The 26238-nt window shown below is 35.2% G+C and overlaps 1 non-coding gene across 1 annotated transcript; it reads left to right on the top strand.

Annotated features, from left to right (window-relative positions):
• Positions 1-24702: 24702 nt before the first annotated feature.
• Positions 24703-24809, top strand: LOC139894733 (small nucleolar RNA R71). The gene has a single exon (XR_011775218.1). It is a non-coding gene; the product is annotated as a small nucleolar RNA R71 (small nucleolar RNA).
• The last annotated feature ends 1429 nt before the right edge of the window (positions 24810-26238 follow it).

Genomic DNA, 26238 nt, shown 5'->3' with positions numbered 1-26238 from the left:
TGATTTACAAAATAGACACAAGTACGTGAAACTACATTCTATGGTTGAATTATCGAAATCGAATATGCCCCTTTTTATTAAGTCTGGTAATCTAAGAATTAGGGAACAGACACCCTAATTGACGCGAATCCTAAAGATAGATCTATTGGGCCTAACAAACCCCATCCAAAGTACCGGATGCTTTAGTACTTCGAAATTTATATCATATCCGAAGGGTGTCCCGGAATGATGGGGATATTCTTATATATGCATCTTGTCATTGTCGGTTACCAGGTGTTCACCATATGAATGATTTTTATCTCTATGTATAGGATGTGTATTGAAATATGAAATCTTGTGGTCTATTATTATGATTTGATATATATAGGTTAAACCTATAACTCACCAACATTTTTGTTGATGTTTTAAGCATGTTTATTCTCCGGTGATTATTAAGAGCTTCCGCTGTCGCATACTTAAATAAGGATGAGAATTGGAGTCCATGCTTGTATGATATTGTGTAAAAACTGCATTCAAGAAACTTATTTTATTGTAACATATTTGTATTGTAAACCATTATGTAATGGTCGTGTGTAAACAGGATATTTTAGATTATCATTATTTGATAATCTACGTAAAGCTTTTTAAACCTTTATTGATGAAATAAAGGTTATGGTTTGTTTTAAAATGAATGCAGTCTTTGAAAAACGTCTCATATAGAGGTCAAAACCTCGCAACGAAATCAATTAATATGGAACGTTTTTAGTCAATAAGAACGGGACATTTCAGTTGGTATCCGAGCGTTGGTCTTAGAGAACCAGAATTTTGCATTAGTGTGTCTTATCGAGTTTGTTAGGATGCATTAGTGAGTCTGGACTTCGACCGTGTTTTCTTTAAAAATGATTGCTTAACATTTTTGTTGGAAACTATATATTTTTAACATATGAATATTATGTGATATATTAATCTCTTATCGTGTTTGATATTATGTGATAGATGTCTACCTCTAGAATAAGTCCCATTGACTCACCTAATAATAATGAAGAGTTAAATGTAAATTGGAATGATTCGTGGACTGATTCACAAGTTCCCGAAGAGGAACCGGAAGAAGAGTCGGAACCGGAAGAAGAATCGGAACCGGAAGAAGAATCGGAACCGGAAGAAGAAATAGAATCGGTGGGGGAAATAATAAAAAGGTTAAGTAAAAGAGAATCCTCAACCAACCGACCAAGGTTAATCATGGTTAATGGTGTTTCCTCCAAGGAAGCAAAATATTGGGAGGATTACCAATTCTCCGATGAATCGGATTCTGACGAGAATTCCGATGATGTTATAGAAATTACCCCAACTGAATTTAAAAAGGCAAAAGAAAATAATAAGGGAAAGGGCATAAAAATAGAGAAATCTAATTCCAACCCCGATGAACTTTATATGTATCGTCAACCCCCGAAGTCCTTAAGTTGTAACAATGACCCGGGAACCTCTAAACCACCAGGTTTTTCTAAACCAATGTGGATAACGACGGCTCGTATTAGGGGAACATCATATATCCCTAGAAACTTGGCAAAACGAACCAAAACCGAACAAGAAGAAACGAGCGAGTCGGAATAAGATAGTTATATTCGTGTGGTGTAATATATGTAATATAGTGTGCTTATGCTTTATGATATATGTAAAAATTGCTTGTATTAATAAGTATTTTTTTTATGAATCTAACTCTTGTCTATTTTACAGTATAAAAACACAAAATGGATAGACAACCCAATATTTTAAGAGACCTACCCGGAGACATGATTGATGAAATCTTGTCTAGAGTCGGTCAGAATTCCTCGGCACAACTATTTAAGGCGAGATCAGTTTGTAAGACATTCAAAGAACGTTCCAAGAATGCCTTGGTTTATAAAAGGCTTTCGTTCGGAAGATGGGGAATATCACATTGGGAAATCCATAAGTTACGATGTGTTTACTTTGACGCATATATTGCGGGGAACCCAAATGCTATTTTACGCAACGGGTTAAGAAATTATTTTGACTCAGTATATCCGAATATAGGACTTCGTGATTTAGAAAAAGCGGCTAACATGCAACATAAAGAAGCATGTTATGCTTACGGGTTAGTAATGTTCGCTTCTCACCAAAGTGAGAACAAGAACATCAGGCTACAACTATTAAACAAAACGTTCCCACAAGTGACGGTGTCGGTAATTGGGGTAAGAAATGAGGTTTTTAGGTTATTGCGAGACTGTTGGTCATTACGTAACCCTCGTCCCTTTGACGACGTTACAACACGCTGTCTTATCAACGGCCATAACGGTTATGTTCCACAAGACCAAGGATGGGAAGTAGTCCTAGTAAAACCAGAATGCATGACTTGTTTCTGGACGTATGAATTACGTGTCTTTATTGCCTTTGCTGAACGACTTGTGTACTAGCTAGAATTATCTTCACAACTATCTTGTATCAAAGTTATTGTGTGCTATATTTCATGCTTTATGTAAAATAAGCGATATTGTAAGTTTGTAAACTATTGTATAAAAGCTTGAACGCGAAATATTATTATAATCAGTTTTTCATATAAGAATTGTAGTAGTTGAATTGTATATTAGCTACTAAGTATGAACTTAACGGGTAGGTACTACCCGAATTTAAACTTATAAAACGCTAATATGAAGAAAAAGCTTTTATAAATGAGTTCATATTATGCTACGAAATACTATTAACTACTCTTAATATTCTGTATGATTAACTTGTTCCATTAAACTATTTTGAAGGAAATGGCACCGACTACTCGACACACCGTGAATATGAATGAAGAGGAATTCCGTACTTTTCTAGCTTCAAACATAGCCGCAGTACAGGCTGCGCTACATACCAACAATAACCTTGGATCTAAGAGTACAGGAAATCGTGTAGGATGCACCTACAAAGAATTCACTGCCTGCAAACCTTTGGAATTTGATGGAACCGAAGGACCGATCGGATTGAAACGGTGGACCGAGAAGGTTGAATCGGTGTTTGCCATAAGTAAGTGTACTGAAGAGGACAAAGTGAAGTACGCTATGCATACCTTCACAGGTTCTGCGTTAACATGGTGGAATACCTATCTAGAGCAAGTGGGACAAGACGATGCGTACGCACTACCGTGGTCAGCATTCAAGCACTTGATGAACGAGAAGTACCGTCCCAGAACCGAGGTCAATAAGCTCAAGACAGAACTTAGAGGGTTACGAACCCAAGGATTTGATATTACCACGTATGAAAGACGATTCACAGAATTGTGCCTATTGTGTCCGGGAGCATTCGAAGATGAGGAAGAGAAGATCGACGCGTTTGTGAAAGGATTACCGGAAAGAATCCAAGAAGATATAAGTTCACACGAGCCCGCCTCCATACAACAGGTATGTAGAATGGTTCACAAACTAGTGAACCAGATTGAAGAAAGAATTAAAGAACAGACTGCTGAAGAGACCGATGTGAAGCAAGTCAAAAGAAAGTGGGAGGAAAACGGTGATAAGAATCACCAATACAACAACAACAGCAATTACAACAATAATCGCAACAATTATCCCAACAATCGCAACATCAATCGCAACTACAACAAATGGCCCAACAACAACAACAACAACAACAACAACAACAGCAACTACAACAATCATCCCAACAATAATAATAACCGCAACAACAATAACAATCAGAAGCAGCTATGCCAAAGGTGTGAAAAGTATCACTCGGGGTTCTGCACCAAATTTTGCAACAAGTGTAAAAGAAATGGTCATAGTGTAGTGACCCGAACTTTTCCATGTTTATATATATTAATTGAGATTGATATTTACATGATTAAATGTTTCCAACATGTTAAGCAATCAAACTTGTTAAGACTTGATTAATTGAAATATGTTTCATATAGACAATTGACCACCCAAGTTGACCGGTGATTCACGAACGTTAAAACTTGTAAAAACTATATGATGACATATATATGGATATATATATAGTTAACATGATACTATGATAAGTAAACATATCATTAAGTATATTAACAATGAACTACATATGTAAAAACAAGACTACTAACTTAATGATTTTTAAACGAGACATATATGTAACGATTATCGTTGTAAAGACATTTAATGTATATATATCATATTAAGAGATATTCATACATGATAATATCATGATAATATAATAATTTAAAATCTCATTTGATATTATAAACATTGGGTTAACAACATTTAACAAGATCGTTAACCTAAAGGTTTCAAAACAACACTTACATGTAACGACTAACGATGACTTAACGACTCAGTTAAAATGTATATACATGTAGTGTTTTAATATGTATTTATACACTTTTGAAAGACTTCAATACACTTATCAAAATACTTCTACTTAACAAAAATGCTTACAATTACATCCTCGTTCAGTTTCATCAACAATTCTACTCGTATGCACCCGTATTCGTACTCGTACAATACACAGCTTTTAGATGTATGTACTATTGGTATATACACTCCAATGATCAGCTCTTAGCAGCCCATGTGAGTCACCTAACACATGTGGGAACCATCATTTGGCAACTAGCATGAAATATCTCATAAAATTACAAAAATATGAGTAATCATTCATGACTTATTTACATGAAAACAAAATTACATATCCTTTATATCTAATCCATACACCAACGACCAAAAACACCTACAAACACTTTCATTCTTCAATTTTCTTCATCTAATTGATCTCTCTCAAGTTCTATCTTCAAGTTCTAAGTGTTCTTCATAAATTCCAAAAGTTCTAGTTTCATAAAATCAAGAATACTTTCAAGTTTGCTAGCTCACTTCCAATCTTGTAAGGTGATCATCCAACCTCAAGAAATCTTTGTTTCTTACAGAAGGTTATCATTCTAATACAAGGTAATAATCATATTCAAACTTTGGTTCAATTTCTATAACTATAACAATCTTATTTCAAGTGATGATCTTACTTGAACTTGTTTTCGTGTCATGATTCTGCTTCAAGAACTTCGAGCCATCCAAGGATCCATTGAAGCTAGATCCATTTTTCTCTTTTCCAGTAGGTTTATCCAAGGAACTTAAGGTAGTAATGATGTTCATAACATCATTCGATTCATACATATAAAGCTATCTTATTCGAAGGTTTAAACTTGTAATCACTAGAACATACTTTAGTTAATTCTAAACTTGTTCGCAAACAAAAGTTAATCCTTCTAACTTGACTTTTAAAATCAACTAAACACATGTTCTATATCTATATGATATGCTAACTTAATGATTTAAAACCTGGAAACACGAAAAACACCGTAAAACCGGATTTACGCCGTCGTAGTAACACCGCGGGCTGTTTTGGGTTAGTTAATTAAAAACTATGATAAACTTTGATTTTAAAGTTGTTATTCTGAGAAAATGATTTTTATTATGAACATGAAACTATATCCAAAAATTATGATTAAACTCAAAGTGGAAGTATGTTTTCTAAAATGGTCATCTAGACGTCGTTCTTTCGACTGAAATGACTACCTTTACAAAAATGACTTGTAACTTATTTTTCCGACTATAAACTTATACTTTTCTGTTTAGATTCATAAAATAGAGTTCAATATGAAACCATAGCAATTTGATTCACTCAAAATGGATTTAAAATGAAGAAGTTATGGGTAAAACAAGATTGGATAATTTTTCTCATTTTAGCTACGTGAAAATTGGTAACAAATCTATTCCAACCATAACTTAATCAACTTGTATTATATATTATGTAATCTTGAGATACCATAGACACGTATACAATGTTTCGACCTATCATGTCGACACATCTATATATATTTCGGAACAACCATAGACACTCTATATGTGAATGTTGGAGTTAGCTATACAGGGTTGAGGTTGATTCCAAAATATATATAGTTTGAGTTGTGATCAATACTGAGATACGTATACACTGGGTCGTGGATTGATTCAAGATAATATTTATCGATTTATTTCTGTACATCTAACTGTGGACAACTAGTTGTAGGTTACTAACGAGGACAGCTGACTTAATAAACTTAAAACATCAAAATATATTAAAAGTGTTGTAAATATATTTTGAACATACTTTGATATATATGTATATATTGTTATAGGTTCGTGAATCAACCAGTGGCCAAGTCTTACTTCCCGACGAAGTAAAAATCTGTGAAAGTGAGTTATAGTCCCACTTTTAAAATCTAATATTTTTGGGATGAGAATACATGCAGGTTTTATAAATGATTTACAAAATAGACACAAGTACGTGAAACTACATTCTATGGTTGAATTATCGAAATCGAATATGCCCCTTTTTATTAAGTCTGGTAATCTAAGAATTAGGGAACAGACACCCTAATTGACGCGAATCCTAAAGATAGATCTATTGGGCCCAACAAGCCCTATCCAAAGTACCGGATGCTTTAGTACTTCGAAATTTATATCATATCCGAAGGGTGTCCCGGAATGATGGGGATATTCTTATATATGCATCTTGTTAATGTCGGTTACCAGGTGTTCACCATATGAATGATTTTTATCTCTATGTATGGGATGTGTATTGAAATATGAAATCTTGTGGTCTATTGTTACGATTTGATATATATAGGTTAAACCTATAACTCACCAACATTTTTGTTGACGTTTAAAGCATGTTTATTCTCAGGTGAATATTAAGAGCTTCCGCTGTTGCGTACTAAAATAAGGACAAGATTTGGAGTCCATGTTTGTATGATATTGTGTAAAAACTGCATTCAAGAAACTGATTTCGATGTAACATATTTGTATTGTAAACCATTATGTAATGGTCGTGTGTAAACAGGATATTTTAGATTATCATTATTTGATAATCTACGTAAAGCTTTTTAAACCTTTATTTATGAAATAAAGGTTATGGTTTGTTTTAAAAATGAATGAAGTCTTTGAAAAACGTCTCATATAGAGGTCAAAACCTCGCAACGAAATCAATTAATATGGAACGTTTTTAATCAATAAGAACGGGACATTTCAGTTGGTATCCGAGCGTTGGTCTTAGAGAACCAGATTTTTCATTAGTGTGTCTTATCGAGTTTGTTAGGATGCATTAGTGAGTCTGGACTTCGACCGTGTTTACTTGAAAAATGATTGCTTAACAAATTTTGTTGGAAACTATATATTTTTAACATGTGAATATTATGTGATATATTAATCTCTTAACGCGTTTGATATTATGTGATAGATGTCTACCTCTAGAACAAGTCCCATTGACTCACCTAATAATAATGAAGAGTCAAATGTAAATTGGAATGATTCGTGGACTGATTCACAAGTTCCCGAAGAGGAACCGGAAGAAGAGTCGGAACCGGAAGAAGAATCAGAACCGGAAGAAGAATCAGAACCGGATGAAGAAATAGAACCGGTGGGGGAAATAATAAAACGGTTAAGTAAAAGAAAATCCTCAACCAACCGACCAAGGTTAATTATGGTCAATGGTGTTTCCGCCAAGGAAGCAAAATATTGGGAGGATTACCAATTCTCCGATGAATCGGATTCCGACGAGAATTCCGATGATGTTATAGAAATTACCCCAACTGAATTTAAAAAGGCAAAAGAAAATAATAAGGGAAAGGGCATAAAAATAGAGAAATCTAATTCCAACCCCGATGAACTTTATATGTATCGTCAACGCCCGAAGTCCTTAAGTTGTAACAATGACCCGGGAACCTCTAAACCACCAGGTTTTTCTAAACCAATGTGGACAACGACGGCTCGTATTAGGGGAACATCATATATCCCTAGAAACTTGGCAAAACGAACCAAAACCGAAGAAGAAGAAATGAGCGAGTCGGAATAAGATAGTTGTATTCGTGTGGTGTAATATATGTAATATAGTGTTCTTATGCTTTATGATATATGTAAAAATTGCTTGTATTAATAAGTATTTTTTTATGAATCTAACTCTTGTCTATTTTACAGTTTAAAAACACAAAATGGATAGACAACCCAATATTTTAAGAGACCTACCCGGAGACATGATTGATGAAATCTTGTCTAGAGTCGGCCAGAATTCCTCGGCACAACTATTTAAGGTTAGATCAGTTTGTAAGACATTCGAAGAACGTTCCAAGAATGTCTTGGTTTATAAGAGACTTTCGTTTGAAAGGTGGGGGATATCACATTGGGAAACCCATAAGTTACGATGTGTTTACTTTGACGCATATATTGCGGGGAACCCAAATGCTATTTTACGCAACGGGTTAAGAAATTATTTTGACTCAATATATCCGAATATTGGACTTCGTGATTTAGAAAAAGCGGCTAACATGCAACATAAAGAAGCATGTTATGCTTACGGATTAGTAATGTTCGCTTCTCACCAAAGTGAGAACAAGAACATCAGGCTACAACTATTAAACAAAACGTTCCCACAAGTGACGGTGTCGGTAATTGGGGTAAGAAATGAGGTTTTTAGGTTATTGCGAGACTGTTGGTCATTACGTAACCCTCGTCCCTTTGACGACGTTACAACACGCTGTCTTATCAACGGCCATAACGGTTATGTTGCACAAGACCAAGGATGGGAAGTAGTCCTAGTAAAACCAGAATGCATGACTTGTTTCTGGACGTATGAATTACGTGTCTTTATTGCCTTTGCTGAACGACTTGTGTACTAGCTAGAATTATCTTCACAACTATCTTGTATCAAAGTTATTGTGTGCTATATTTCATGCTTTATGTAAAATAAGCGGTATTGTAAGTTTGTAAAATATTGTATAAAAGTTTGAACTCGAAATATTATTATAATCAGTTTTTCATATAGAATTGTAGTAGTTGAATTGTATATTAGCTACTAAGTATGAACTTAACGGGTAGGTACTACCCGAATTTAAACTTATAAAACGCTAATATGAAGAAAAAGCTTTTATAAATGAGTTCATATTATGCTACGAAATACTATTAACTACTCTTAATATTCTGTATGATTAACTTGTTCCATTTAACTATTTTGAAGGAAATGGCACCGACTACTCGACACACCGTGAATATGAATGAAGAGGAATTCCTTACTTTTCTAGCTTCAAACATAGCCGCAGTACAGGCTGCGCTACATACCAACAATAACCTTGGATCTAGCAGTACAGGAAATCATGTAGGATGCACCTACAAAGAATTCACTGCCTGCAAACCTTTGGAATTTGATGGAACCGAAGGACCGATCGGTTTGAAACAGTGGACCGAGAAGGTCGAATCGGTGTTTGCCATAAGTAAGTGTACTGAAGAGGACAAAGTAAAGTACGCTACGCATACCTTCACAGGTTCTGCGTTAACATGGTGGAATACCTATCTAGAGCAAGTGGGACAAGACGATGCGTACGCACTACCGTGGTCAGCATTCAAGCACTTGATGAACGAGAAGTACCGTCCCAGAACCGAGGTCAATAAGCTCAAGACAGAACTTAGAGGGTTACGAACCCAAGGATTTGATATTACCACGTACGAAAGACGATTCACAGAATTGTGCCTATTGTGTCCGGGAGCATTCGAAGATGAGGAAGAGAAGATCGACGCGTTTGTGAAAGGATTACCGGAAAGAATCCAAGAAGATATAAGTTCACACGAGCCCGCCTCCATACAACAGGCATGTAGAATGGCTCACAAACTAGTGAACCAGATTGAAGAAAGAATTAAAGAACAGACTGCTGAAGAGGCCAATGTGAATCAAGTCAAAAGAAAGTGGGAGGAAAACGGTGATAAGAATCACCAATACAACAACAACAACAATTACAACAATAATCGCAACAATTATCCCAACAATCGCAACATCAATCGCAACTACAACAAACGGCCCAACAATAACAACAACGACAACAACAACAACAGCAACTACAACAATCATCCCAACAACAATAATAACCGCAACAACAACAACAATCAGAAGCAGCTATGCCAAAGGTGTGAAAAGAATCACTCGGGGTTCTGCACCAAATTTTGCAACAAGTGTAAAAGAAATGGTCATAGCGCGGCGAAGTGTGAGGTCTACGGACCAGGGGTTAATAGAACGAAAGGAACAAATGGTGTCGGAACGAGTAATGGCGAAGCAAGTAGTGTCAGAGCAAGTTATGCCAATGTAGTTTGTTATAAATGTGGAAAATCGGGCCACATTATTAGAAATTGTCCGAACCAGGAGAACACGAATGGACAAGGCCGTGGAAGAGTTTTCAATATTAATGCGGCAGAGGCACAGGAAGACCCGGAGCTTGTTACGGGTACGTTTCTTATTGACAATAAATCTGCTTACATTTTATTTGATTCGGGTGCGGATAGAAGCTATATGAGTAGAGATTTTTGTGCTAAATTAAGTTTTCCATTGATGCCTTTGGATAGTAAATTTTTACTCGAATTAGCAAATGGTAAATTAATTTCAGCAGATAATATATGTCGGAATCGAGAAATTAAACTGGTTAGCGAAACATTTAAGATTGATTTGATACCAGTAGAGTTAGGGAGTTTTGATGTGATAATCGGTATGGACTGGTTGAAAGAAGTGAAAGCAGAGATCGTTTGTTACAAAAATGCAATTCGCATTATACGAGAAAAAGGAAAACCCTTAATGGTGTACGGAGAAAAGGGCAACACGAAGCTACATCTTATTAGTAATTTGAAGGCATAAAAACTAATAAGAAAAGGTTGCTATGCTGTTCTAGCACACGTCGAGAAAGTACAAACTGAAGAAAAGAGCATCAATGATGTTCCCATTGCAAAAGAATTTCCCGATGTATTTCCGAAAGAATTACCGGGATTACCCCCACATCGATCTGTTGAATTTCAAATAGATCTTGTACCAGGAGCTGCACCAATAGCTCGTGCTCCTTACAGACTCGCACCCAGCGAGATGAAAGAACTGCAAAGCCAATTACAAGAACTTTTAGAGCGTGGTTTCATTCGACCAAGCACATCACCGTGGGGAGCTCCTGTTTTGTTTGTCAAGAAGAAAGATGGTACATTCAGGTTGTGTATCGACTACCGAGAGTTGAACAAACTTACCATCAAGAACCGCTACCCACTACCGAGAATTGACGACTTATTTGATCAACTACAAGGCTCATCTGTTTATTCAAAGATTGACTTACGTTCCGGGTATCATCAAATGCGGGTGAAAGAAGATGATATTCCAAAGACTGCTTTCAGAACACGTTACGGTCATTACGAGTTTATGGTCATGCCGTTTGGTTTAACTAATGCACCAGCTGTGTTCATGGACCTTATGAACCGAGTGTGTGGACCATACCTTGACAAGTTTGTCATTGTTTTCATTGATGACATACTTATTTACTCAAAGAATGACCAAGAACACGGTGAACATTTGAGAAAGGTGTTAGAAGTATTGAGGAAGGAAGAATTGTACGCTAAGTTTTCAAAGTGTGCATTTTGGTTGGAAGAAGTTCAATTCCTCGGTCACATAGTGAACAAAGAAGGTATTAAGGTGGATCCGGCAAAGATAGAAACTGTTGAAAAGTGGGAAACCCCGAAAACTCCGAAACACATACGCCAGTTTTTAGGACTAGCTGGTTACTACAGAAGGTTCATCCAAGATTTTTCCAGAATAGCAAAACCCTTGACTGCATTAACGCATAAAGGGAAGAAATTTGAATGGAATGATGAACAAGAGAAAGCGTTTCAGTTATTGAAGAAAAAGCTAACTACGGCACCTATATTGTCATTGCCTGAAGGGAATGATGATTTTGTGATTTATTGTGATGCATCAAAGCAAGGTCTCGGTTGTGTATTTATGCAACGAACGAAGGTGATTGCTTATGCGTCTAGACAATTGAAGATTCACGAACAAAATTATACGACGCATGATTTGGAATTAGGCGCGGTTGTTTTTGCATTAAAGACTTGGAGGCACTACTTATATGGGGTCAAAAGTATTATATATACCGACCACAAAAGTCTTCAACACATATTTAATCAGAAACAACTAAATATGAGGCAGCGTAGGTGGATTGAATTATTGAATGATTACGACTTTGAGATTCGTTACCACCCGGGGAAGGCAAATGTGGTAGCTGATGCCTTGAGCAGGAAGGACAGAGAACCCATTCGAGTAAAATCTATGAATATAATGATTCATAATAACATTACTACTCAAATAAAGGAGGCGCAAGAAGGAGTTTTAAAAGATGGAAATTTAAAGGATGAAATATCCAAAGGATCGGAGAAGCATCTTAATATTCGGGAAGACGGAACCCGGTATAGGGCTGAAAGGATTTGGGTACCAAAATTTGGAGATATGAGAGAAATGGTACTTAGAGAAGCTCATAAAACCAGATACTCAATACATCCTGGAACGGGGAAGATGTACAAGGATCTCAAGAAACATTTTTGGTGGCGGGGTATGAAAGCCGATGTTGCTAAATACGTAGGAGAATGTTTGACGTGTTCTAAGGTCAAAGCTGAGCATCAGAAACCATCAGGTCTACTTCAACAACCCGAAATCCCGGAATGGAAATGGGAAAACATTACCATGGATTTCATCACTAAATTGCCAAGGACTTCAAGTGGTTTTGATACTATTTGGGTAATAGTTGACCGTCTCACCAAATCAGCACACTTCTTGCCAATAAGAGAAGATGACAAGATGGAGAAGTTAGCACGACTGTATTTAAAGGAAGTCATCTCCAGGCATGGAATACCAATCTCTATTATCTCTGATAGGGATGGCAGATTTATTTCAAGATTCTGGCAGACATTACAGCAAGCATTAGGAACTCGTCTAGACATGAGTACTGCCTATCATCCACAAACTGATGGGCATAGCGAAAGGACGATACAAACGCTTGAAGACATGCTACGAGCATGTGTTATTGATTTTGGAAACAGTTGGGATCGACATCTACCGTTAGCAGAATTTTCCTACAACAACAGCTACCATTCAAGCATTGAGATGGCGCCGTTTGAAGCACTTTATGGTAGAAAGTGCAGGTCTCCAATTTGTTGGAGTGAAGTGGGGGATAGACAGATTACGGGTCCGGAGATTATACAAGAAACTACCGAGAAGATCATCCAAATTCAACAACGGTTGAAAACCGCCCAAAGTCGACAAAAGAGCTACGCTGACATTAAAAGAAAAGATATAGAATTTGAAATTGGAGAGATGGTCATGCTTAAAGTTGCACCTTGGAAAGGCGTTGTTCGATTTGGTAAACGAGGGAAATTAAATCCAAGGTATATTGGACCATTCAAGATTATTGATCGTATCGGACCAGTAGCTTACCGACTAGAGTTACCTCAACAACTCGCGGCTGTACATAACACTTTCCACGTCTCGAATTTAAAGAAATGTTTTGCTAAAGAAGATCTCACTATTCCGTTAGATGAAATCCAAATCAACGAAAAACTTCAATTCATCGAAGAACCCGTCGAAATAATGGATCGTGAGGTTAAAAGACTTAAGCAAAACAAGATACCAATTGTTAAGGTTCGATGGAATGCTCGTAGAGGACCCGAGTTTACCTGGGAGCGTGAAGATCAGATGAAGAAGAAATACCCGCATCTATTTCCAGAAGATTCGTCAACACCTTCAACAGCTTAAAATTTCGGGACGAAATTTATTTAACGGGTAGGTACTGTAGTGACCCGAACTTTTCCATGTTTATATATATTAATTGAGATTGATATTTACATGATTAAATGTTTCCAACATGTTAAGCAATCAAACTTGTTAAGACTTGATTAATTGAAATATGTTTCATATAGACAATTGACCACCCAAGTTGACCGGTGATTCACGAACGTTAAAACTTGTAAAAACTATATGATGACATATATATGGATATATATATAGTTAACATGATACTATGATAAGTAAACATATCATTAAGTATATTAACAATGAACTACATATGTAAAAACAAGACTACTAACTTAATGATTTTTAAACGAGACATATATGTAACGATTATCGTTGTAAAGACATTTAATGTATATATATCATATTAAGAGATATTCATACATGATAATATCATGATAATATAATAATTTAAAATCTCATTTGATATTATAAACATTGGGTTAACAACATTTAACAAGATCGTTAACCTAAAGGTTTCAAAACAACACTTACATGTAACGACTAACGATGACTTAACGACTCAGTTAAAATGTATATACATGTAGTGTTTTAATATGTATTTATACACTTTTGAAAGACTTCAATACACTTATCAAAATACTTCTACTTAACAAAAATGCTTACAATTACATCCTCGTTCAGTTTCATCAACAATTCTACTCGTATGCACCCGTATTCGTACTCGTACAATACACAGCTTTTAGATGTATGTACTATTGGTATATACACTCCAATGATCAGCTCTTAGTAGCCCATGTGAGTCACCTAACACATGTGGGAACCATCATTTGGCAACTAGCATGAAATATCTCATAAAATTACAAAAATATGAGTAATCATTCATGACTTATTTACATGAAAACAAAATTACATATCCTTTATATCTAATCCATACACCAACGACCAAAAACACCTACAAACACTTTCATTCTTCAATTTTCTTCATCTAATTGATCTCTCTCAAGTTCTATCTTCAAGTTCTAAGTGTTCTTCATAAATTCCAAAAGTTCTAGTTTCATAAAATCAAGAATACTTTCAAGTTTGCTAGCTCACTTCCAATCTTGTAAGGTGATCATCCAACCTCAAGAAATCTTTGTTTCTTACAGTAGGTTATCATTCTAATACAAGGTAATAATCATATTCAAACTTTGGTTCAATTTCTATAACTATAACAATCTTATTTCAAGTGATGATCTTACTTGAACTTGTTTTCGTGTCATGATTCTGCTTCAAGAACTTCGAGCCATCCAAGGATCCATTGAAGCTAGATCCATTTTTCTCTTTTCCAGTAGGTTTATCCAAGGAACTTAAGGTAGTAATGATGTTCATAACATCATTCGATTCATACATATAAAGCTATCTTATTCGAAGGTTTAAACTTGTAATCACTAGAACATAGTTTAGTTAATTCTAAACTTGTTCGCAAACAAAAGTTAATCCTTCTAACTTGACTTTTAAAATCAACTAAACACATGTTCTATATCTATATGATATGCTAACTTAATGATTTAAAACCTGGAAACACGAAAAACACCGTAAAACCGGATTTACGCCGTCGTAGTAACACCGCGGGCTGTTTTGGGTTAGTTAATTAAAAACTATGATAAACTTTGATTTTAAAGTTGTTATTCTGAGAAAATGATTTTTATTATGAACATGAAACTATATCCAAAAATTATGATTAAACTCAAAGTGGAAGTATGTTTTCTAAAATGGTCATCTAGACGTCGTTCTTTCGACTGAAATGACTACCTTTACAAAAATGACTTGTAACTTATTTTTCCGACTATAAACCTATACTTTTCTGTTTAGATTCATAAAATAGAGTTCAATATGAAACCATAGCAATTTGATTCACTCAAAACGGATTTAAAATGAAGAAGTTATGGGTAAAACAAGATTGGATAATTTTTCTCATTTTAGCTACGTGAAAATTGGTAACAAATCTATTCCAACCATAACTTAATCAACTTGTATTATATATTATGTAATCTTGAGATACCATAGACACGTATACAATGTTTCGACCTATCATGTCGACACATCTATATATATTTCGGAACAACCATAGACACTCTATATGTGAATGTTGGAGTTAGCTATACAGGGTTGAGGTTGATTCCAAAATATATATAGTTTGAGTTGTGATCAATACTGAGATACGTATACACTGGGTCATGGATTGATTCAAGATAATATTTATCGATTTATTTCTGTACATCTAACTGTGGACAACTAGTTGTAGGTTACTAACGAGGACAGCTGACTTAATAAACTTAAAACATCAAAATATATTAAAAGTGTTGTAAATATATTTTGAACATACTTTGATATATATGTATATATTGTTATAGGTTCGTGAATCAACCAGTGGCCAAGTCTTACTTCCCGACGAAGTAAAAATCTGTGAAAGTGAGTTATAGTCCCACTTTTAAAATCTAATATTTTTGGGATTAGAATACATGCAGGTTTTATAAATGATTTACAAAATAGACACAAGTACGTGAAACTACATTCTATGGTTGAATTATCGAAATCGAATATGCCCCTTTTTATTAAGTCTGGTAATCTAAGAATTAGGGAACAGACACCCTAATTGACGCGAATCCTAAAGATAGATCTATTCGGCCCAACAAGCCCCATCCATAGTACCGGATGCTTTAGTACTTCGAAATTTATATCATATCCGAAGGGTGTCCCGGAATGATGGGGATATTCTTATATATGCATCTTGTTAATGTCGGTTACCAGGTGTTCACCATATGAATGATTTTTATCTCTATGTATGGGATGTGTATTGAAATATGAAATCTTGTGGTCTATTGTTACGATTTGATATATATAGGTTAAACCTATAACTCACCAACATTTTTGTTGACGTTTAAAGCATGTTTATTCTCAGGTGAATATTAAGAGCTTCCGCTGTTGCGTACTAAAATAAGGACAAGATTTGGAGTCCATGTTTGTATGATATTGTGTAAAAACTGCATTCAAGAAACTGATTTCGATGTAACATATTTGTATTGTAAACCATTATGTAATGGTCGTGTGTAAACATGATATTTTAGATTATCATTATTTGATAATCTACGTAAAGCTTTTTAAACCTTTATTTATGAAATAAAGGTTATGGTTTGTTTTAAAAATGAATGCAGTCTTTGAAAAACGTCTCATATAGAGGTCAAAACCTCGCAACGAAATCAATTAATATGGAACGTTTTTAATCAATAAGAACGGGACATTTCACATAGCGCGGCGAAGTGTGAGGTCTATGGACCAGGGGTTAACAGAACGAAAGGAACAATTGGTGTCGGAACGAGTAATGGCGGAGCAAGTAATGTCGGAGCAAGTTATGCCAATGTAGTTTGTTATAAATGTGGAAAACCGGGCCACATTATTAGAAATTGCCCGAACCAGGAGAACACGAATGGACAAGGCCGCGGAAGAGTTTTCAATATTAATGCGGCAGAGGCACAAGAAGACCCGGAGCTTGTTACGGGTACGTTTCTTATTGACAATAAATCTGCTTACGTTTTATTTGATTCGGGTGCGGATAGAAGCTATATGAGTAGGGATTTTTGTGCTAAATTAAGTTGTCCATTGACGCCTTTGGATAGTAAATTTTTACTCGAATTAGCAAATGGTAAATTAATTTCAGCAGATAATATATGTCGGAATCGAGAAATTAAACTGGTTAGCGAAACATTTAAGATTGATTTGATACCAGTAGAGTTAGGGAGTTTTGATGTGATAATCGGTATGGACTGGTTGAAAGAAGTGAAAGCAGAGATCGTTTGTTACAAAAATGCAATTCGCATTATACGAGAAAAAGGAAAACCCTTAATGGTGTACGGAGAAAAGGGCAACACGAAGCTACATCTTATTAGTAATTTGAAGGCACAAAAACTAATAAGAAAAGGTTGCTATGCTGTTCTAGCACACGTCGAGAAAGTACAAACTGAAGAAAAGAGCATCAATGATGTTCCCATTGCAAAAGAATTTCCCGATGTATTTCCGAAAGAATTACCGGGATTACCCCCACATCGATCCGTTAAATTTCAAATAGATCTTGTACCAAGAGCTGCACCAATAGCTCGTGCTCCTTACAGACTCGCACCCAGCGAGATGAAAGAACTGCAAAGCCAATTACAAGAACTTTTAGAGCGTGGTTTCATTCGACCAAGCACATCACCGTGGGGAGCTCCTGTTTTGTTTGTCAAGAAGAAAGATGGTACATTCAGGTTGTGTATCGACTACCGAGAGTTGAACAAACTTACCATCAAGAACCGCTACCCACTATCGAGAATCGATGACTTATTTGATCAACTACAAGGCTCGTCTGTTTATTCAAAGATTGACTTACGTTCCGGGTATCATCAAATGCGGGTGAAAGAAGATGATATTCCAAAGACTGCTTTCAGAACACGTTACGGTCATTACGAGTTTATGGTCATGCCGTTTGGTTTAACTAATGCACCAGCTGTGTTCATGGACCTTATGAACCGAGTGTGTGGACCATACCTTGACAAGTTTGTCATTGTTTTCATTGATGACATACTTATTTACTCAAAGAATGACCAAGAACACGGTGAACATTTGAGAAAGGTGTTAGAAGTATTGAGGAAGGAAGAATTGTACGCTAAGTTTTCAAAGTGTGCATTTTGGTTGGAAGAAGTTCAATTCCTCGGTCACATAGTGAACAAAGAAGGTATTAAGGTGGATCCGGCAAAGATAGAAACTGTTGAAAAGTGGGAAACCCCGAAAACTCCGAAACACATACGCCAGTTTTTAGGACTAGCTGGTTACTACAGAAGGTTCATCCAAGACTTTTCCAGAATAGCAAAACCCTTGACTGCATTAACGCATAAAGGGAAGAAATTTGAATGGAATGATGAACAAGAGAAAGCGTTTCAGTTATTGAAGAAAAAGCTAACTACGGCACCTATATTGTCATTGCCTGAAGGGAATGATGATTTTGTGATTTATTGTGACGCATCAAAGCAAGGTCTCGGTTGTGTATTAATGCAACGAACGAAGGTGATTGCTTATGCATCTAGACAATTGAAGATTCACGAGCAAAATTATACGACGCATGATTTGGAATTAGGCGCGGTTGTTTTTGCATTAAAGACTTGGAGGCACTACTTATATGGGGTCAAAAGTATTATATATACCGACCACAAAAGTCTTCAACACATATTTAATCAGAAACAACTGAATATGAGGCAGCGTAGGTGGATTGAATTGTTGAATGATTACGACTTTGAGATTCGTTACCACCCGGGGAAGGCAAATGTGGTAGCCGATGCCTTGAGCAGGAAGGACAGAGAACCCATTCGAGTAAAATCTATGAATATAATGATTCATAATAACCTTACTACTCAAATAAAGGAGGCACAACAAGGAGTTTTAAAAGAGAGAAATTTAAAGGATGAAATACCCAAAGGATCGGAGAAGCATCTTAATATTCGGGAAGACGGAACCCGGTATAGGGCTGAAAGGATTTGGGTACCAAAATTTGGAGATATGAGAGAAATGGTACTTAGAGAAGCTCATAAAACCAGATACTCAATACATCCTGGAACGGGGAAGATGTACAAGGATCTCAAGAAACATTTTTGGTGGCCGGGTATGAAAGCCGATGTTGCTAAATATGTAGGAGAATGTTTGACGTGTTCTAAGGTCAAAGCTGAGCATTAGAAACCATCAGGTCTACTTCAACAACCCGAAATCCCGGAATGGAAATGGGAAAACATTACAATGGATTTCATCACTAAATTGCCAAGGACTGCAAGTGGTTTTGATACTATTTGGGTAATAGTTGATCGTCTCACCAAATCAGCACACTTCCTACCAATAAGAGAAGATGACAAGATGGAGAAGTTAGCACGACTGTATTTGAAGGAAGTTGTCTCCAGACATGGAATACCAATCTCTATTATCTCTGATAGGGATGGCAGATTTATTTCAAGATTCTGGCAGACATTACAGCAAGCATTAGGAACTCGTCTAGACATGAGTACTGCCTATCATCCACAAACTGATGGGCAGAGCGAAAGGACGATACAAACGCTTAAAGACATGCTACGAGCATGTGTTATTGATTTCGGAAACAGTTGGGATCGACATCTACCATTAGCAGAATTTTCCTACAACAACAGCTACCATTCAAGCATTGAGATGGCGCCGTTTGAAGCACTTTATGGTAGAAAGTGCAGGTCTCCAATTTGTTGGAGTGAAGTGGGGGATAGACAGATTACGGGTCCAGAGATTATACAAGAAACTACCGAGAAGATCATCCAAATTCAACAACGGTTGAAAACCGCCCAAAGTCGACAAAAGAGCTACGCTGACATTAAAAGAAAAGATATAGAATTTGAAATTGGAGAGATGGTCATGCTTAAAGTTGCACCTTGGAAAGGCGTTGTTCGATTTGGTAAACGAGGGAAATTAAATCCAAGGTATATTGGACCATTCAAGATTATTGATCGTGTCGGACCAGTAGCTTACCGACTTGAGTTACCTCAACAACTCGCGGCTGTACATAACACTATCCACGACTCGAATTTGAAGAAATGTTTTGCTAAAGAAGATCTCACTATTCCGTTAGATGAAATCCAAATCAACGAAAAACTTCAATTCATCGAAGAACCCGTCGAAATAATGGATCGTGAGGTTAAAAGACTTAAGCAAAACAAGATACCAATTGTTAAGGTTCGATGGAATGCTCGTAGAGGACCCGAGTTCACCTGGGAGCGGGAAGATCAGATGAAGAAGAAATACCCGCATCTATTTCCAGAAGATTCGTCAACACCTTCAACAGCTTAAAATTTCGGGACGAAATTTATTTAACGGGTAGGTACTGTAGTGACCCGAACTTTTCCATGTTTATATATATTAATTGAGATTGATATTTACATGATTAAATGTTTCCAACATGTTAAGCAATCAAACTTGTTAAGACTTGATTAATTGAAATATGTTTCATATAGACAATTGACCACCCAAGTTGACCGGTGATTCACGAACGTTAAAACTTGTAAAAAACTATATGATGACATATATATGGTTATATATATAGTTAACATGATATTATGATAAGTAAACATATCATTAATTATATTAACAATGAACTACATATGTAAAAACAAGACTACTAACTTAATGATTTTGAAACGAGACATATATGTAACGTTTATCGTTGTAACGACATTTAATGTATATATATCATATTAAGAGATATTCGTACATCATAATATCATGATAATATAATAATTTAAAATCTCTTTTGATATTATAAACATTGGGTTAACAACATTTAACAAGATCGTTAACCTAAAGGTTTCAAAACAACATTTACATGTAACGACTAACGATGACTTAACGACTCAGTTAAAATGTATATACATGTAGTGTTTTAATATGTATTCATACACTTTTGAAAGACTTCAAGACACTTATCAAAATACTTCTACTTAACAAAAATGCTTACAATTACATCCTCGTTCAGTTTCATCAACAATTCTACTAGTATGCACCCGTATTCGTACTCGTACAATACACAACTTTTAGATGTATGTACTATTGGTATATACACTCCAATGATCAGCTCTTAGCAGCCCATGTGAGTCACCTAACACATGTGGGAACCATCATTTGGCAACTAGCATGAAATATCTCATAAAATTACAAAAATATGAGTAATCATTCATGACTTATTTACATGAAAACAAAATTACATATCCTTTATATCTAATCCATACACCAACGACCAAAAACACCTACAAACACTTTCATTCTTCAATTTTCTTCATCTAATTGATCTCTCTCAAGTTCTATCTTCAAGTTCTAAGTGTTCTTCATAAATTTCAAAAGTTCTAGTTTCATAAAATCAAGAATACTTTCAAGTTTGCTAGCTCACTTCCAATCTTGTAAGGTGATCATCCAACCTCAAGAAATCTTTGTTTCTTACAGTAGGTTATCATTCTAATACAAGGTAATAATCATATTCAAACTTTGGTTCAGTTTCTATAACTATAACAATCTTATTTCAAGTGATGATCTTACTTGAACTTGTTTTCGTGTCATGATTCTGCTTCAAGAACTTCGAGCCATCCAAGGATCCGTTGAAGCTAGATCCATTTTTCTCTTTTCCAGTAGGTTTATCCAAGGAACTTAAGGTAGTAATGATGTTCATAACATCATTCGATTCATACATATAAAGCTATCTTATTCGAAGGTTTAAACTTGTAAACACTAGAACATAGTTTAGTTAATTCTAAACTTGTTCGCAAACAAAAGTTAATACTTCTAACTTGACTTTTAAAATCAACTAAACACATGTTCTATATCTATATGATATGCTAACTTAATGATTTAAAATCTGGAAACACTAAAAACACCGTAAAACTGGATTTACGCCGTCGTAGTAACACCGCGGGCTGTTTTGGGTTAGTTAATTAAAAACTATGATAAACTTTGATTTAAAAGTTGTTATTCTGAGAAAATGATTTTTATTATGAACATGAAACCATATCCAAAAATTATGGTTAAACTCAAAGTGGAAGTATGTTTTCTAAAATGGTCATCTAGACGTCGTTCTTTCGACTGAAATGACTACCTTTACAAAAACGACTTGTAACTTATTTTTCCGACTATAAACCTATACTTTTTCTGTTTAGATTCATAAAATAGAGTTCAATATGAAACCATAGCAATTTGATTCACTCAAAAAGGATTTAAAATGAAGAAGTTATGGGTAAAACAAGATTGGATAATTTTTCTCATTTTAGCTACGTGAAAATTGGTAACAAATCTATTCCAACCATAACTTAATCAACTTGTATTGTATATTATGTAATCTTGAGATACCATAGACACGTATACAATGTTTCGACCTATCATGTCGACACATCTATATATATTTCGGAACAACCATAGACACTCTATATGTGAATGTTGGAGTTAGCTATACAGGGTTGAGGTTGATTCCAAAATATATATAGTTTGAGTTGTGATCAATACTGAGATACGTATACACTGGGTCGTGGATTGATTCAAGATAATATTTATCGATTTATTTCTGTACATCTAACTGTGGACAACTAGTTGTAGGTTACTAACGAGGACAGCTGACTTAATAAACTTAAAACATCAAAATATATTAAAAGTGTTGTAAATATATTTTGAACATACTTTGATATATATGTATATATTGTTATAGGTTCGTGAATCAACCAGTGGCCAAGTCTTACTTCCTGACGAAGTAAAAATCTGTGAAAGTGAGTTATAGTCCCACTTTTAAAATCTAATATTTTTGGGATGAGAATACATGCAGGTTTTATAAATGATTTACAAAATAGACACAAGTACGTGAAACTACATTCTATGGTTGAATTATCGAAATCGAATATGCCCCTTTTTATTAAGTCTGGTAATCTAAGAATTAGGGAACAGACACCCTAATTGACGCGAATCCTAAAGATAGATCTATTGGGCCTAACAAACCCCATCCAAAGTACCGGATGCTTTAGTACTTCGAAATTTATATCATATCCGAAGGGTGTCCCGGAATGATGGGGATATTCTTATATATGCATCTTGTCATTGTCGGTTACCAGGTGTTCACCATATGAATGATTTTTATCTCTATGTATGGGATGTGTATTGAAATATGAAATCTTGTGGTCTATTATTATGATTTGATATATATAGGTTAAACCTATAACTCACCAACATTTTTGTTGACGTTTTAAGCATGTTTATTCTCCGGTGATTATTAAGAGCTTCCGCTGTCGCATACTTAAATAAGGACGAGAATTGGAGTCCATGCTTGTATGATATTGTGTAAAAACTGCATTCAAGAAACTTATTTTGTTGTAACATATTTGTATTGTAAACCATTATGTAATGGTCGTGTGTAAACAGGATATTTTAGATTATCATTATTTGATAATCTACGTAAAGCTTTTTAAACCTTTATTGATGAAATAAAGGTTATGGTTTGTTTTAAAATGAATGCAGTCTTTGAAAAACGTCTCATATAGAGGTCAAAACCTCGCAACGAAATCAATTAATATGGAACGTTTTTAGTCAATAAGAACGGGACATTTCAGTTTAACATAAGGCTTTGCCTTAACTGTGTTATCTTCATTAACCTTTTCAACTACCGGTTCTATTTCCTTCTCTTGCTTAGACTGTGGTGCCTGTGTAATAGGAATAGATTCATCAAAAATTACAGGTATTTCAGGTGGTTTAAGTGTAATACTACTTCTTGTGGTAATGGCTTTAGCTGTTTCATTCCGGGGGTTAGCATTTGTATCGCTAGGTAGACTCCCCGGTTTTCTTTCTCCAATTAACCTTGCTAAGTTGCTCACTTCTTGTTCCAAATTTTGAATTGAAGCTTGTTGATTTCTAAATGCTTGAGCATTTTGTTCATTAGTTTGTTTCTGAGATGAGAAAAACTGCGTTTGAGATTCAACTAGCTTCGACATCATATCTTCTAAATTTGGCATTTTATCATCGGTTTGTGGTGGTTTATTTGGAAAAATAGGTCTTTGCTGGTTGTAAGTATTGTTAGATACTTGTTGATTGCTAGGACCTTGTTGGTTGTTGTATGAAACATTTCGGTTATAATTCTGATTTTGATTGTAGTTTGGCCTGGGCTGTTGATAATTATTCTGATAATTATTTCCCGGCCTTTGGTTCATGTATGAAACATTCTCTCTTTGTTCCATTGTTTGTTCAACACCGAGACAATCTTTTGTCAAATGTGGTCCTCCGCACTGCTCACAACTAATGTGTATTGCGTGAATATCTTTAGTCATCTTTTCCATTCGTCTCTCGAAAGCATCTAGCTTTGCGGAAATGAAATCAAAGTCATGGCTAGAATCGGCTCTAGCCGCTTTAGATGAACGAAAGATATCTTTTTCTTGATGCCACTCATGTGAGTGGGATGTTGTATTATCAATAATTTTGTGAGCTTCGGTTACAATTTTTTTCATAATAAAACCACCAGCTGCTGTGTCGATGTTTTTTCGTGTAGCGACGTTGACTCCTTTGTAAAATATTTAGACTATTTGATAAGTATCTAGACCGTGTTGAGGACAACTTCTCAACATTTTTTCGAATCTTGTCCATGCCTCATATAATGTTTCATTTGGCTTTTGTATGAACGTGGAAATTTCTCCTTGAAGTCTCACGACTTTAGATGCCGGAAAGAATCTTTTAAGAAAATTTTCAACTAAAACATCCCATGAATCAATCGCTCCTTCAGGTAACGATTCTAACCAATCTTTGGCTTCTTCCTTTAAAGTCCAGGAAAATAACATGAGATAGATCTGTTCATCTTCAATTTCTCTGATTTTGAATAGAGTACTGTGATGACCCATCCAAATCCATTTGAACGAATACATCATTCATTGATCTCATAGTGAGGCTTTGACCTCTATATGATACGTTTTGTAAACATTGCATTCTTTTGAAAAGGCACACCATAAATGAATATATAAATTCAAGGTTTTCGACATCTGATGATTTTTACGTATAGACAATTACCGTATATAATAGTTTACAATACTACATCCGTTGACAATGTAGTCAAAATAAGATACATAGTGATGATTTTGTGAATGCAAAGTTTTCTTGAATAAAGCATGTATGACTCCATGCACATAGCTTGTATAACGTATAAGCAAACAGCGGAATTGAGTTCATAGCTTGTCAACACAAAGGTTGGCGAGTTCATAGTTTTAATGTTGCGTATAATCTGTATATAAAGGTGGATCACAAGTTTTCAGTTGTTTCATCCATAAATGTTTATGAAAATATTCTACGAAATTGAGCACCCTGGTAACTAAACTTTAACGTCTATATAATAAGTATCCTTTGTATAATCATCTTAATAATACACGCAAACCAACGTATACGCTTCTCAAATAGCATACGTCCTTTAAAAGGCTAGTGCTCTAGCTCGGACGGGGATATCACGCCCTATGGATCCATATACTACTACTCGCGCCCACCAGTTCTTATAATCGGCAGTTACTAGTTACCAAAGCTAAGGGATTTTCGGTTCAAACTCAGTGTATAATTTAGTATGTACTTGTATCTATTGCGTTTAAAATAAAGTGCATGTATTCTCAGCCCAAAAATATAGATTGCAAAAGCAATTAAAAAGGGAGCAAATGAAACTCACCTTAGCAGCACATAAGGTCATTCACTGATATGTGACTGAAACTCGGAATGCAAAATTAATCGTAGATCTCAATCTAGAGAACATATATTGGTCAATACATGTCTAATAAGCTAGGTTAGGCCATAGTGTATCACAATCCTAATGCTCGAAAATGTTAGCAAAAGTCATATCAAAAGTCAACCTGACCCAATATGATCTTTAAATCTATACATGTTTATTAACATAATATAAGTCTTGATAATTGAACGAATTTATAGTTTATTAAGCTTAAAGTATTATTTATTTCAGGAGCTATATTATATTTGAATTACCATGGCAATCGAACATATTTTATTATTTCACATAGTTTTTCAATACTTGTAAAATCAGATTATAGTGTTTATAAAGCTTTAAAACATGATAAGACAATCAACTTTGACAATTGTTCAACA

This window comes from Rutidosis leptorrhynchoides, chromosome 2, assembly GCF_046630445.1.
Source record: "Rutidosis leptorrhynchoides isolate AG116_Rl617_1_P2 chromosome 2, CSIRO_AGI_Rlap_v1, whole genome shotgun sequence".
Classification (NCBI taxonomy): Eukaryota; Viridiplantae; Streptophyta; class Magnoliopsida; order Asterales; family Asteraceae; genus Rutidosis; species Rutidosis leptorrhynchoides.
This window is presented reverse-complemented; position numbering and strand designations above follow the sequence as displayed.